At 45.0% G+C, this 13,371-nt stretch overlaps 1 long non-coding RNA gene across 1 annotated transcript in view; it reads left to right on the forward strand.

Annotated features, from left to right (window-relative positions):
- The first annotated feature begins 4,010 nt into the window (after positions 1 to 4,010).
- Positions 4,011 to 13,371, forward strand: part of LOC147000239 (uncharacterized) — a 52,284-nt gene continuing 42,923 nt past the window's right edge. Inside the window, exons 1-2 of the long non-coding RNA XR_015046096.1 lie at positions 4,011 to 4,404; positions 7,159 to 7,251. This is a non-coding gene — a long non-coding RNA (uncharacterized LOC147000239). The remainder of the gene's footprint in view (positions 4,405 to 7,158; positions 7,252 to 13,371) is intronic.

Consider the following 13,371-nt stretch of genomic DNA (forward strand, 5'->3'; position numbering starts at 1 on the left):
CCTTACCTGTGCAAAGCATTGCATTATGGTATCTATGGTTTTTCTACTCTATTCCATCCACTTCCCAAGAGAGGGAGGGACGAGGCATAATAACCCAGGCACAGCACTCTCCGCAGATCCCTTTACCACTAACTGACCCGCACTGCCCTCTTAGGCCCCATTCTCCTCTAACCTTAGCTCTGTTCAGTCAAGCTCCTGGTCGCCTCCCTGCTGAAGTCGCTGGCACTGGATCAGGACAGTGATCAGAGTCCGTTAAGACAAGGTCTCTAACATCCTGGCCCAGGGTGGGGCTTGTGATCTCCTGGGAAGCTTATTAACAAACATCCACCCAGCTAGGTTGTGCTGGATTCAGGCAGAGACGACAGTAACAAAATTCAGGTTACTGAAACAAAAGCACATCACATTTATTTAGTATTTAATCTTAATATTCTACACGTGCGCACGGTGGGTGTGTGAGGGACTCCTTCATTCATACACCCAGAAGTGTCTCATCGCTGGTCCCATCCCCTCTTCCCACTCACCTCACACCCCATTAGTATCACCCTCAGTGTCCTCTCCAGCATCTTGAATTCTCTCCTGGTCGTTTGTTTTACACTGTTTCTATCCCAGGGTACAAACTCTTAGACTTTCCTTATTCCTCACGTCTGCGTTCTCTGGGAGGAGAACAACTTTTCAGAAGGTCACAAACCCTACCCTGGCCCAGGACATTAGAAACCTAGTCTTAAAATTCCATTTATTCCAGTTTTAGAATGTGAACATCGCTGAAGGGATGTGGTGGCCCACGCCTTTAATCCCAGCACTCGGGAGGCAGAGGCAGGCAGATTTATGAGTTCGAGGCCAGCCTGATCTACAGAGTGAGTTCCAGGACAGCCAGGACTGCACAGAGAAACCCTGTCTTGAAAAACAAACAAACAAACAAACCAAAACAAAAAATCTCTGAAGGCAAATCCCAGACTCATATAGTATGCAAAGACAAAGAGTGTTTATTCTGCAGAAACAACCAGCGTGCCGGAGTCAGCCATTTCTTGAAATGGTGATCCCAGACAAAGGGAGCACAGGCCTTCTCATAGGGAACCGGGGAACTCGAGAAGCATAGGTAATCTAGAATCTCATTGGTGGGTGCTAGGGGGCACAGGTGGTCAGTGGCCTTTGTTGTGAACTTTTAACCATAGGATGAGCACAGCTGGCCCACCCCGAGATAAGATAGTTCCCTGTATGTGTGGTTGTCCCCAGGCTGTTCTTTGGGAGAGGGTTTTATGACCTTGTTTCTGGATTTTAAGGTCTGGCCCTGGAGCTGGTGCCTTTGGCCTTCTTTTTAAAATCAGGTCTGGGGGGTGGGAGGTGGGGGGCTAGAGAGAAGGCTCAGCTCTTAAGAGCACTGACTGTTCTTCCAGAGGTCCCAAGTTCAATTCCCAGCAACCACATGGTGGCTCAAAATCATCTGTAATGGGATCTGATGCCCTTTTCTGGTGTGTCTGAAGACAACTATAGTGTACTCATATACATAAAATAAATAAAATCAGGCCTGGTTCTCAAGTGGAGACAAAGGGATTTATGTTATCCCTTCACTAGTTTTATTCCTTTTTGCCAACATTTTGTTTTTGTTTTTTGTTTTTTATTTTTGTTTTGTTTTGGTTTGGTTTGGTTTTTCGAGACAGGGTTTCTCTGTGTAGCCCTGGCTGTCCTGGAACTCACTCTGTAGACCAGGCTGGCCATGAACTCAGAAATCTGCCTGCCTCTGCCTCCCAAGTGCTAGGATTAAAGGCATGTGCTACCCCTGCCTGGCTAACATTTTGTTCCTTTTTGATGCTTGAGAGTTTGTATCAGCCCTACAACCAGTGACTGGATTGATGAACTGGACGAGTGCTCCCAAAAGAAGCATAAATGGCCAACAGAGGTTTTTTTTTTTTCCAATAGAGATTTGAAAACTGTTTTTATATTCTTTGTTTTGCTTTGTTTTTCAAGCAGGGTTTCTCTGTATAGTCCTGGCTGGCCTGGAACTCACTTTGTAGATCAGGCTTGAACTCAGAGATCCACCTGCCTCTGCCTCTCTGCCTCTCTGCCTCTCTGCCTCTCTGCCTCTCTGCCTCTCTGCCTCTTTGCCTCTGCCTAGATGAATGGCGTTTATTGCCACCACCAGGCTATATTCTTAATTAGGAAAATATAAATGAAAATTATGTTGAAGACCAGTGAGCTTGCTCAGCCAGAAGAGATACTTGAATACAGGCCTGGCAACCTGAGTTTGGTTCCAAGATCCCACAAGATGGCAGAAGAGAACTGATTCCAGATATGGACACATGGACACACACACAGACACACACTTTAATTTTTTATTTAAAAATATATATATGTATATATATATATGTATATATATATATATGTATATATATATATATATATATATACTGAGATTCCATCCCACCCCAACCAGCAAGGCTGCCTACTATCAAGAAAAACAACACCAAACTGCCCAGGAAGCCTCAACCCTATATAAAAAAACTACAGGCCACTGAGGAGAGCTGGGAGCAGGAGAGACGGTCCTCCCCAGGGAGGAGCACACCTATCAGTTGTTCAGTCCCCAAATGTCAGTCCTGAAAACCTATATACAAGTAACATTGGGTTATGCAACAGGTTATATTTAGGAATATATATATGTATATACAAATGCATATGTGCATGCAATAACAACTGGTTATTCATGGTGGCCATTAATTGAAGGAAAGTGGGAGAGAGTATGGGGGAGGAGAGGATGGAGAGAGAGAAAAGGGAAAAGAGAAATAAAATTAAATTACACTCTGAAGAAGAAAAAGAAAACACCAATAGAGTCATAATGAAGCTCATTTTGTACACTAACAGAAAAAATTTTAAATGGGTGGGGAATAATAGCAAATACTGATGAGAACGGAGGACGAGAAACCCTGTGCATGAACAACTGCTTCTGTCGCCATGGAGTCGTCTCAACAGACTAAAAATGAACCTACTATCTGATCCAGCTGCACCCCTCCTCAGCGTATACCCAAAGGATTTTAAGTCAACACACCACAGAGATATGCACACATCCATGTTTGCTACTGAATTATTCACAGTTATCAAGATATGGAACTAGCCTAGATGTCCGTCAGCAAATGAATAGATAAAGAAAATGAGGTTCCTATGTTGTGTTTTATAAAAAAGAAAAAAGAAGCCAGGGATATGTTTGGTGGAGGTGCAGTATGGTTGGGGGCAGGGGTAGAGGGAGTGCCTCTGTGGACCCATGCTGCGACATCCCTTCCCTCGAGGTGCCAGCCACACCGTGTAGAATAGAGTTTATTTAGGGCATGGGGAGGGGAATTGAGGAGGCAGTAGAGACAGAGAAAGGGAGAGAGAGAGAGAGAGAGAGAGAGAGAGAGAGAGAGAGAGAGAGAGAGAGAGAGAGCCATGAGCACGTGGAGAGAGGGGGGAAGGGGAATGGGGAGAGAAGGGACATAGAGGGAGGGAAGAAGGGAAGAGAGGAAGAGCAAGAAGAGAGTGAGGAGGGGGCAAGCAGCCCCTTTTATAGCGAGTCAGGCACGCCTGGCTGTTGCCAGGTAACTGTGGAGCCTAAAACAAATGCCACATCGTAGACACAATGGGATCTTATTCAGCTATAAATACACCTGATAGCTTTCTCTGACCTCCATACCCATGCACGCACGCACACAATTTTAAAACATAATCTAATATAAAGCCAGACAATTTTATTTACATAGATACTTTATGATTTCTGCTAATAATTTGCACAGTATGAAGTAGGGAACCATTTTACACTGACTAGGTCTTGATTGTATTTGTTTGCCAAGTCTGAAGACAGGGAAGTTGTGCTCATTAACATAAAAAACCTAACAGAATCACTTAAATAAACACAAAACAGTGGTCAAAGAAATACAATTCATTGACTGGGGGGAAAAATCTACTGCGGGTGACTTTTAAAATCCTTTTAAGATACTCGAAGAATCATGAACAATAATCACTTTCCTGTCCGTGGACTAAAGCGACAACAAAACCTTCTTCCCAACGGGTAAAGAGAGAAAAGAACATTCAGTCGCAGAAACGTGAGACTCCTGAGAACCCCACACAGCCAAGGGCGCCGCGGAGCGCTCGCCTCACTCCCTTTGTTCTTAGCCACCTGCTCTCTGCTGCTTTCACGTTAAGTCAGGGGCGAAAAAGACTGAAGACAGATTTTGTTGTCAGCTTCTCTCCCGTGGATTCGCTGCACAAATAATTCAACCCTCACTTGGGTGAAGGAAGATTGGCCAGGGCCTGAGAGAACCAGGATTCTAAGGTCCTCCCACGGGACAGGAATTGTTCCTCGGCTTCTCTAACTGGATCCGTGAACATCTTGCTTTTCCTCCTCCGTTTCTCAGCGACCTCTGCCGGGGAGGAAAGGTAATCCCTCTCCCTCATCCAACAAGGGTGGATGCTGCTACAACCTATAGACAAAGATCAGTAGCAAGAGAAGAGCAGATCAAATCCGCTTACCAAAGTTTATGTGAGTTGGTGCTAGAACAAACGTGGTTAGATTGTACCGGCCCTGGCTTCCATCCCCAGCACCAAATCGCCAGGGCCAGGGAGACAGCTCCGTGGGCAAAGTGCTTGCCGAGAAAGCCTGACCATCTTAGAACTCAGAGAAAAGCCATAGGTGGTGATCTGTGAGCCCAGCACTCCTACCTGAAGATGAGAAAGGTTGACCGAGATCCGCTGGAGGCCGGTGAACCAAAGTCTAGACTAAGATCTGCCTGCCTCTGCCTCGCAGGTACTCGTATTAAAGGCATTCGCCACCGCCGCCAGGCTATGTTCTTAATCAGCGAAATATAAATTAAAATTGTGTTGAAGACCATTGTCAAGGCCATGGTCTAGAGTATAAAGTGGTAAACAACAAGAAAGCTTATCTCGCCGGGCATAGTGGCACATGCCTTTAATCCCAGCACTCGGGAGGCAGAGGCAGTCGGATTTCTGAGTTCGAGGCCAGCCTGGTCTACAAAGTGAGTTCCAGGACAGCCAGGGTTACACAGAGAAACTCTGTCTCGAAAAGAAAAAAAAAAAAAAAAAGAAAGAAAGAAAGAAAAGAAAAAAAGGAAAAAAAAAGAAAGAAAGAAAGCTTGTCTCAAAGAAGCTAGAAAACCAGGCACTACATCTGAGACGTTCTACAGCCTCACATGTACATCACGGTACACAAACCCTCACACATAGACATGAGTGTAAACATTCACACACTTATACACACATTGTACACACACATTTATATATAATAAAGACTGTCTTATATATACTTTTACATTATATATATATATACATATTATGTAAAAAATAATCTAAGAGCCTTCAGAAATGTGCAGTTATTTGGAGAATTTATGTCATGTGTGTCTAGAGGTTAATTGACTCAATAATATGATAGCGTGGAAAGAAATTTTAAGTGGGGATTATCTCAACTTTAATAAACTAAATTCAGTTCAATTAAACATAAATTCACCAGCCAATGGGTGAAAAGAAGACAGAGGGTATAAATTACAAAGAGCTATCTGCCTCATCTATCCAGGCACAGTGACAAGTTCCTATAATCCCAGTCCTGGAAAGGCTGAGGCAGAAGGAGTTTGAGTTTAAGGCTAGCCTGGACTACATGGCAAGACTTCATTGATAGAGAAGTGTGGTAGCCTGTGCTCGGCCCTCTCAGGTTGGATCATTGTAATTCCAATCCTGTGGAGATTCTAGTGGCAGTCTGAGTAAGAGAGCCTCTATTCTGTACATAATCTCTAGGCAGAAGGCCGCAGCTTCCTTCTGTGATAGCCCAGGGACATAGCCCATTTCTCTCAGTAGCCTCCTGGGCAAATGGGATGGTCTGAGCAGGGACCACCACTACCTTCAGGCTGCAGCTAACACTGCTCCCCATAACCTCACTTGGTGGTCTTCTCCAGTGTAGCAACCACACTCCATGGAAAACACCAACCCCTAGCACGGGCTTGTTCGGCCTATAATAACAAGCTATTTTCTGCTCCCCTTGTCTTTACTGGTGCGATCCCCTATTTAGTTGGGTAGAGTTCATTCTACCATGTGTTCATAGGAGGTGGTGACGGATGGGTCTAAGCCTGAGGATTTCTTGTAAAGTGTATTATTATATTATTTAAATGTTCTGTAAATGTTTTCCACCTCAGGCTCTGTCACAATTACTCAGTTCTGCTGCTATATCATTAAATTAGCTGTAAGTAGTATATAAATGCCCTGACAATCCCCATTCATTTATTTAGACTCCTGTGTTCCTTAGAGAACTACTCAAGGTTGAGTGTAATTGTGTTACAATAAAACTTTATTAACAAAACCAAGCAACAGCCTAGATTTGATCCCCAAGCCAGTATTTGCCCATTCCTCATCTAAGCCAATCATGTTTATAGTAGTCTCCTATGGTATTGTAGTTTGTTTGAAGCAATGGGTACGTCAAACAACTGTCGCCAGCAAGACACGGGAAGGCATCTGTAGGAGGGTCCTCCCCGACAAAGGAAGCCTGTCTTTCCTCACTGGAAAGAACCTGCAGAGATGCCATAGCTGTCCATCTGCAGCCACAGAAGAAGTCTGGTGGGAATTGGGAAGCAATGCATATCCTTGATGCAGTTGTGAGAGTGTTAATTCCCTGATCTCAAGCTTCTCACTGCGTGGTTTATTGGTCAATGCAATTAGAAGTTTGAGAGCGAGGAGTTCAAGAACACAGACCATGCACCACGCTAACTCCCTAGCTTAGGGATGATCAGAAAGGATACAGGTGAGTCTACAGGGGTCAATAGAAGTCATCCAACAGTGGGGTCAAAGACTCGGCTTCCCTGTGGGAAGGGCCTTAGAAGGTTGCATCCCCACTGAAGAAGAGCACTTGTAGGTAACGGTTGCTAGGGAACAGATAATCAAATTCCTCAGTGGTGTAGCTGCTAGAAGGTTGCCTTTAATCAAGTAAGTGACCACATACACACCATGCTCATGCAGGCATGCAGGCAACCCTAATTAAATGCAGTGGTGCTTGCGTGCATGTGCACACACACACACACGCGCACACACACACACACACACACACACACACACACACACACGGACAAGGACACAGACACAGACATAGATATGGGGCGGTGGATCTAAACAATCTAACCTGAATTGTTCTAGTTGTAGGCTAACTCCTGCTGGAGTACGGAAGAGGCAATTTCTCCGAAGCTCTCCTCCAGACGGCAGTGGAGTGCTCAGGGGTAGGAAAGGAAGGTAAGTGTGCACCCCCAGTGAGTGTGCACCCCCAGGTAAGTGTGCACCCCCAGGTGAGTGTGCATCCCCAGGGCCTGTTCCCTACTGGTCTGAATCCCCAGCCACGGGGAAAACAATTGCTTACCTAGCATTGCTGTGACCTTGATGATCTGTTTCATCTCTTACCTTCTAAGGTTATTTGGTTCTCCTATTCATTTGTTTTTTTACTAATTAGCTTTAATGATTTTCTTCCTTCTAGAGGAGCTTTATTTTCCACTGATCAATAATGAACTCCCAGCAGTAGCTGGGCCTCTCTATGCTCGCCCTTGCTCCTGAATAATGACTCAGAGACTATATTTATTTATAAGATTTTGGCCTTATAGCTAGGCTTGTCACCAACGAGCCCATAACTCAATTATTCCATTTATGCTGATCTAAATTCTGCTACATGGCTGGTTACCTTTCCTCGGTTTCATATGTCGGACTAACTGTGTCTCGAAGGTGAGTCCTCATAGTGGTGGACTGGCTCTGTCCCAGAGTTCTTCTCTTTGTCCCGAAGCCTCACCTTACTATTCTGCCTTTTGCCAGAGGCCATAGGGTTTTTATTTTAACCAATCAGAAGATGCCTTAGGCAGACAAGGAAGGACAGAGACATATCCTCACCCAGTGCATAAAAACATCACTCCAACAGTTAGCTCTGTTGAATTTAGTTTAGTTTTGCGATTTTTGTTTTGTTTGTTTTAAAAGGAGCTTACACTCTTGCTCTGACCATGTGGGAAGGAAGTGTCCCTTGCCACCTCTAGTGTCCATTCTTCTCGGGGACCATTTCCTTCTCTTGAACAAGAGTCTGTAGGGTCCTTCCTGTCCTCCAATCAAGGGGATGTTGTCTGCCTCCATTTCAGGAACAACCTCCCCTCTTTAATCAGTGTCTTAATCCTGATAACCAAAACCACAACGTTCCCTTTAGGGTGTCTCCCAAGTGGCCTAGCAGTCATCGAAGGACAGAGCCCTAGTAATGAATGGCTCAGGGTGGCTGGGTGTGAAGGCAGACAGGATTCTTTAAGCCTAATTCTATTTTCCTGTTTTAGGAGCCAGAGTCAGACCCAAGGTCCTTCTGGTCAGTGCTCACTGCCTTTCTTGAGCATTTGTAGGGCTACCCATGTCACACACGGTGCTGCAGGGGCCTCCTCCTTTTTTTTTTTTTTTTTTTTTTACTGTATTCAATCTTTGTCTTCATTTTTTCCTTCCCTTTCTCCTCCTCCCCCATCTCTTTTTCCAGACTCTTCTTTCTGCTAAATAGAGAAAGGCATAAATTAGACTGCAATAGCAAGAAACGTTCTTGTCTATCTTTATCTCCTATCTTGGGTTCTACTTTAAAAATCAACCTTTTATTGTATTAAAAACAAAACATTCCACGGTCCTCAAATGTTACTCAAGTGAATTATATTGGCAGAGAACCCTATGTGGCTGCATTCCTTTCCTCTGCCCCCTTTTGGGATGGATTGCTGCTGGCTGAGGGAGATCTTGTCCTCCTCAGACTCTCATTGGGATGCTCATAAACTAGTTTGTAAGTCTGAGAGCTTTTCCACTCAGTGATATTTGTGATGATATGTGCCAAAACCAGAAAGTTCTAGCAGTTGTGTGCATGCATGGTAACATGGTCAAGACATGAGAACCAGAAGGTACCTTTACCTAAAGATCTTATGATCAAGAAGACAGTTTGTGCCTGGCCTCATCGAGACTCATCCTGACTAAATCCTTCCCACCACCCTGCGCACATCCTAAGCGTATTGTGCCCAAAGTTGTGCCCTTTCTGAGGTTGATCAGCCTGGATGCACTGGGGGCAGGATTGCAGTCAGAGAAAGAAAACTCCTGCTGGTGGGAGCGTGATTCTGACATGAATAAACATGACCAGGTGGTGGGGCAGCAGGTTCTTAAGTACTGTGCACTATAGAAGAGGGAAGAGAGACCGTCATTGGTGCTCGTAAAAATATCCTGCCTTTAATAACAACTTTACACTGTAAATGCAAATGATATGTTAAGCTCCATGTAGGGACTGTCATGCCATCGCCTTGGTTATTTGGTAGAACAATAAGACAAGGTTAGTAGAAGCCCTGCTGGGCCCTTCTCTGGCACTTAACATTTTCAAAGGCTGTGACAGGCAGCAATTCACTGTGAGGCTGGTGACATCCTTCCTCTGGTCTAGCATCCCTGCAGAAGCAAGAAAATAACTACAGCACAAATACTCTTCCGCAGGAGCCACCTTGGTAAATCCTTACAGCTGACAGTTTTGAAAGGTGCTATGACTATGCGAGAAGTCAAGTTATGGACGACTTAACAGCCTAGAGATGAGCAGTTATAGAGGCTCTAGTCATAGAGACTAATATTACTTTACCTTTGCTTTTCTGAATGTTTTTCCATTTCCCCTATTCATCAATCTCAGAAATGCAACCTTTTTTCAGATTTCCGTAAATATACTTCTGTCAATTTGGTCACTAGCAAAAGCCTCATGAGCCCAAAGCCACTTTTATCTATGTGTGTCCTCCCACGATTTACAGTCAGTGATGTCCAAACATGTAAAAGCAACCTATCGCGTAAATGACTTGCAGGATTTTATTGGCTCAGGGCATATATTTCTTTTGAGACCGTACTCCAAAGGTTCTTGAATTGCTTTTCATAGTTTATTATGTTCTACTTTCTCTGGCTGAACTCCCCTCATGTCTATAGTCTACAAAATGTAATTAAAGATACATTCTTGTAGGGCTAGAGAGTTGGCTCAATGGTTAAGAGCACTAGCTATGCCTGCCAAGGACTCAGATTAGGTTCCCGGCACTCACACAGTGGCTTACAACCATTTATCTCCAGTTCTAGGAACTCTAACCCCCTCTTATGGCTTCTGTGAGTACTCCAGGCATGTGTTACACAGACATACATGCAGGCAAAACACTCATACACATAAAATAAAACAAATAACATAAAAATATAATTTAAAAAGTATCCATGAACATTAGAAAAATAGATACAAATATTATTATGTTATTATATACATAGAAATGTTGAAATTAGCCCAAAAGTTCGGAATACCCAAGATTCAATTCACAGACCATATGAAACCCAAGAAGGAAGACCAAAGTGTGGATGCTTCAGTGCTTCTTAGAAGGGGGAACAAAATACTCACAGGAGGAAATATGAAGACAAAGTGTGGAGCAGAGACTGAAGGAAAGGCCATCCAGAGACTTTCCTACCTAGGAATCCATCCCATATTTAGTCACCAAACCCGAACCCTATAGTGGACGCCAGGAAGTGCTTGCTGACAGGCACCTGGTATGGCTGTCTCTAGAGAGGCTCTGCCAGAGCCTGACAAATACAGAGGTGGCCAGATGGAGGAGCTGGAGAAAGGACTGAAGGAGCTGAGGTGGGCTGCAGCCCCATGGAGGGAGCAACAGTGTCAACAGGAGAGATCCCCTGGAGTTCCTGGGGACTAGACCACCAGCCAAAGAATACACATGGAGGGACCCATGGCTGTGGCTGCATATGTGGCAGAGGATGGCCTTGTTGGACATCAGTGGGAGGAGCCGCCCTTGGGCCTGAGGGTATTTGATGCCTCAGTGTAGGGGAATGCCAGGGTGAGAAGACAGGAGTAGTAGGTGGGTGGGGGAGCACCCACATAAAGGCAGGGGGGAGGGGGTGGGGCAGGGGGTTTCTGAAGGGGAGACCTGAGAAGGGAAAAACATTTGTAATGTAAATAAAGAAAATACCCAATAAAAAGGAAAGAAAGAAAAAAGAAATGTTGAAATTAGTGTTTTCAATTCAATATCACTGATGCTGTCTGAGCTACATATTAAGCAGTTAGGAAGCTGACCTAACTACAATAGCAACACCTTGAGGCAGGATTTCAAAGTCTAAGAAATGGAACCTCCAAGCCCCCAGGAAGCAGTTTATTATGCTGGCAGGTTTCTAGTAGACGTCCTTCAAATGCCCTAGCCCCAGATGGTGTATTGAGGCTTTTGCATATGTTTGGCCTCCCCACCCCTCCCCCATTTCCCATATATGGCTACATACATTCTGATTGGCTACTTCAAACTCCTCTGCTAGGGTGAGAGGGGAGGTGAAGGAATGGGCCTGCTCTTGAGGTGTGGTCAGTTTGCGCATCTGCACTGCAGGAAGGAGGTGGCACTGATCGATCTGTGTGTAAACCTGGGAGAGCTGACCTGCCTGCCCTGTGGCTATTTCCTGTTTTTCTTCCTCTTAGCCTTCGGGTGTTGGCGGAGCTCCTCCCTGTGCTGTAGCCTGACAGGGGACAGTTGCTGGACTAGCGTGTTCTTGAAAGGTCAATGACAGGCCTAGACTGCTACATACATTTCTCACTGGAATGAAGCTCTTGACTGAAAATTTTCTTCAGAAAAATATCAAAACTTAGAAGGAACACTAGCAAATATCTAATTCCATCTTGGAAGCTTAACATGATAGACTCAAGTCTCCACAAGACTCCAGAATCTACAACTGGTGGTGACTAGTTGATTTTGAATTGACTGTTGCACCCAAGGCCCCAAGCCATTGTAGAGGAAGGAAGAGACACAGGAAGTGCGTGCATATAGGAAGGAAAACAGGCAAACTGGCAGCCTGGGGAGCACAGCTTTCTGTGGTTTAGACAAGATCTGCCTTTTGTTCCCCTCTCAGCTCCTTGCTGTAAGGGAAGCTCCTGAGCCCAGTTCCCAGCAGTTAAGGAATGCTTTTTTCAGACTAACAGGAGAGACAAGCCTACCTCTAACCCCTCTGTGGGAAAGAGGCAAAGGTTTTCATAGGAGTTAGATATGTTGGTCCCCTCTCTCCCTGCTTCACTGAGATAATTGTTTGCTAGTTTTCTATCCCGGCCATTCCAGGTCGTAGGAGAAATTGCCAGGGATTGATTAATCTGGCTTCAGTGTTTAGCAGTTCCTTTGAATCTGAAGGAACCCTCAGGGTGGGGAATGGGGTGCACCTTGGCTTTTTTTCCCAGACATTCTTAAGTCCTGGCCAGGAGACATGTATGGAATCAACTGCCCATGTGAAGAAGCACAGACCCTTGAGAACCCTGCCCCAGCACAGTTCCATCCCAGGCATCTTGAGTTCCAGTCTTCCTACTGAAGAGAAAACTTGAACCTTATGGTTCTTTGACTTTCTGAATGAATCCATATTACCTCGAGGGTTGACTAAGCTACAGATTTCTGGGTACCACCCCCCAGTTGCCAACAGGGTCTCAAGTAGAACCGGTGCTTGCTGTGGACCAACGCTCGGCCAGCATTATGCCCTTGAGCAGCTCAGGGTCTTTGTTTTTATGTTTCTTCCTGTAGCCAAGTTCTTCTCTGCCCTTCCACACCTCAGAACTGCTTTCTGTCTCTCTTAGACGTACGCTTCCCTTGATCAGTTACTGCTCATATCACAGTCTATTCATCACTATGGCAGTTTGGCTCTTGGCATCTAGAGACATCCTGATCTGGATGATTTTCTATTCGGTTCCTCCGATCTGGACTATCATCTTATTTCTAATCCTCAGGCCCAACTACATATAGACCAGAAACAATAAGACAGAGTGAAGCTTCTTTTCCCATGAAGAAGCTACCTCTGAAGGACGGTGCAAGCTGTTAATGCAAGATGAAGCTACAGGTGCATGGAGGGATGGCACATTTCTTACTAGCGTTTTAACAGGTTTTGCTAGAGAGGGAAGTCTTTCCCTAGAGAAAGTTAGGAATTGGTGCCAGAGTTAATTAAAGCATGTCTTCGCCAGACAGATTCTGTTTCATGTGGTCTTGGCTGCTGCAGTAATACAGAGATGGGGCATGGTGGGAAGTTCTCTATCTAATTGTCATCTTGTCGCACCACTCCTAATCCCCATGCGGTCCCCTCCCATGAGCCCGTGCTGAGGAGACATCAGGACAAGGTGGTGAAGCTAGAAAAGGGTAAGTTGCCTGGGTATATCCCCAGACTCTCACCCATGAAGACTTTTCACACATTGAACTACTTCAGAGGACTGTGGGAAGGACCCTGGGAACTGCTCGAGAGTGCAGGAGAAGGCACAGTTAAAAGCCAGTCTCGGAGCCCTTGTATAGGGACCTCAAACAGATGTCGAGGAATAAGAATAGAAACGGGGTGTGGTCCACT

This window comes from Mus caroli, unplaced genomic scaffold (assembly GCF_978045245.1).
Source record: "Mus caroli unplaced genomic scaffold, Mus_caroli_1 scaffold_19, whole genome shotgun sequence".
NCBI lineage: Eukaryota > Metazoa > Chordata > Mammalia > Rodentia > Muridae > Mus > Mus caroli.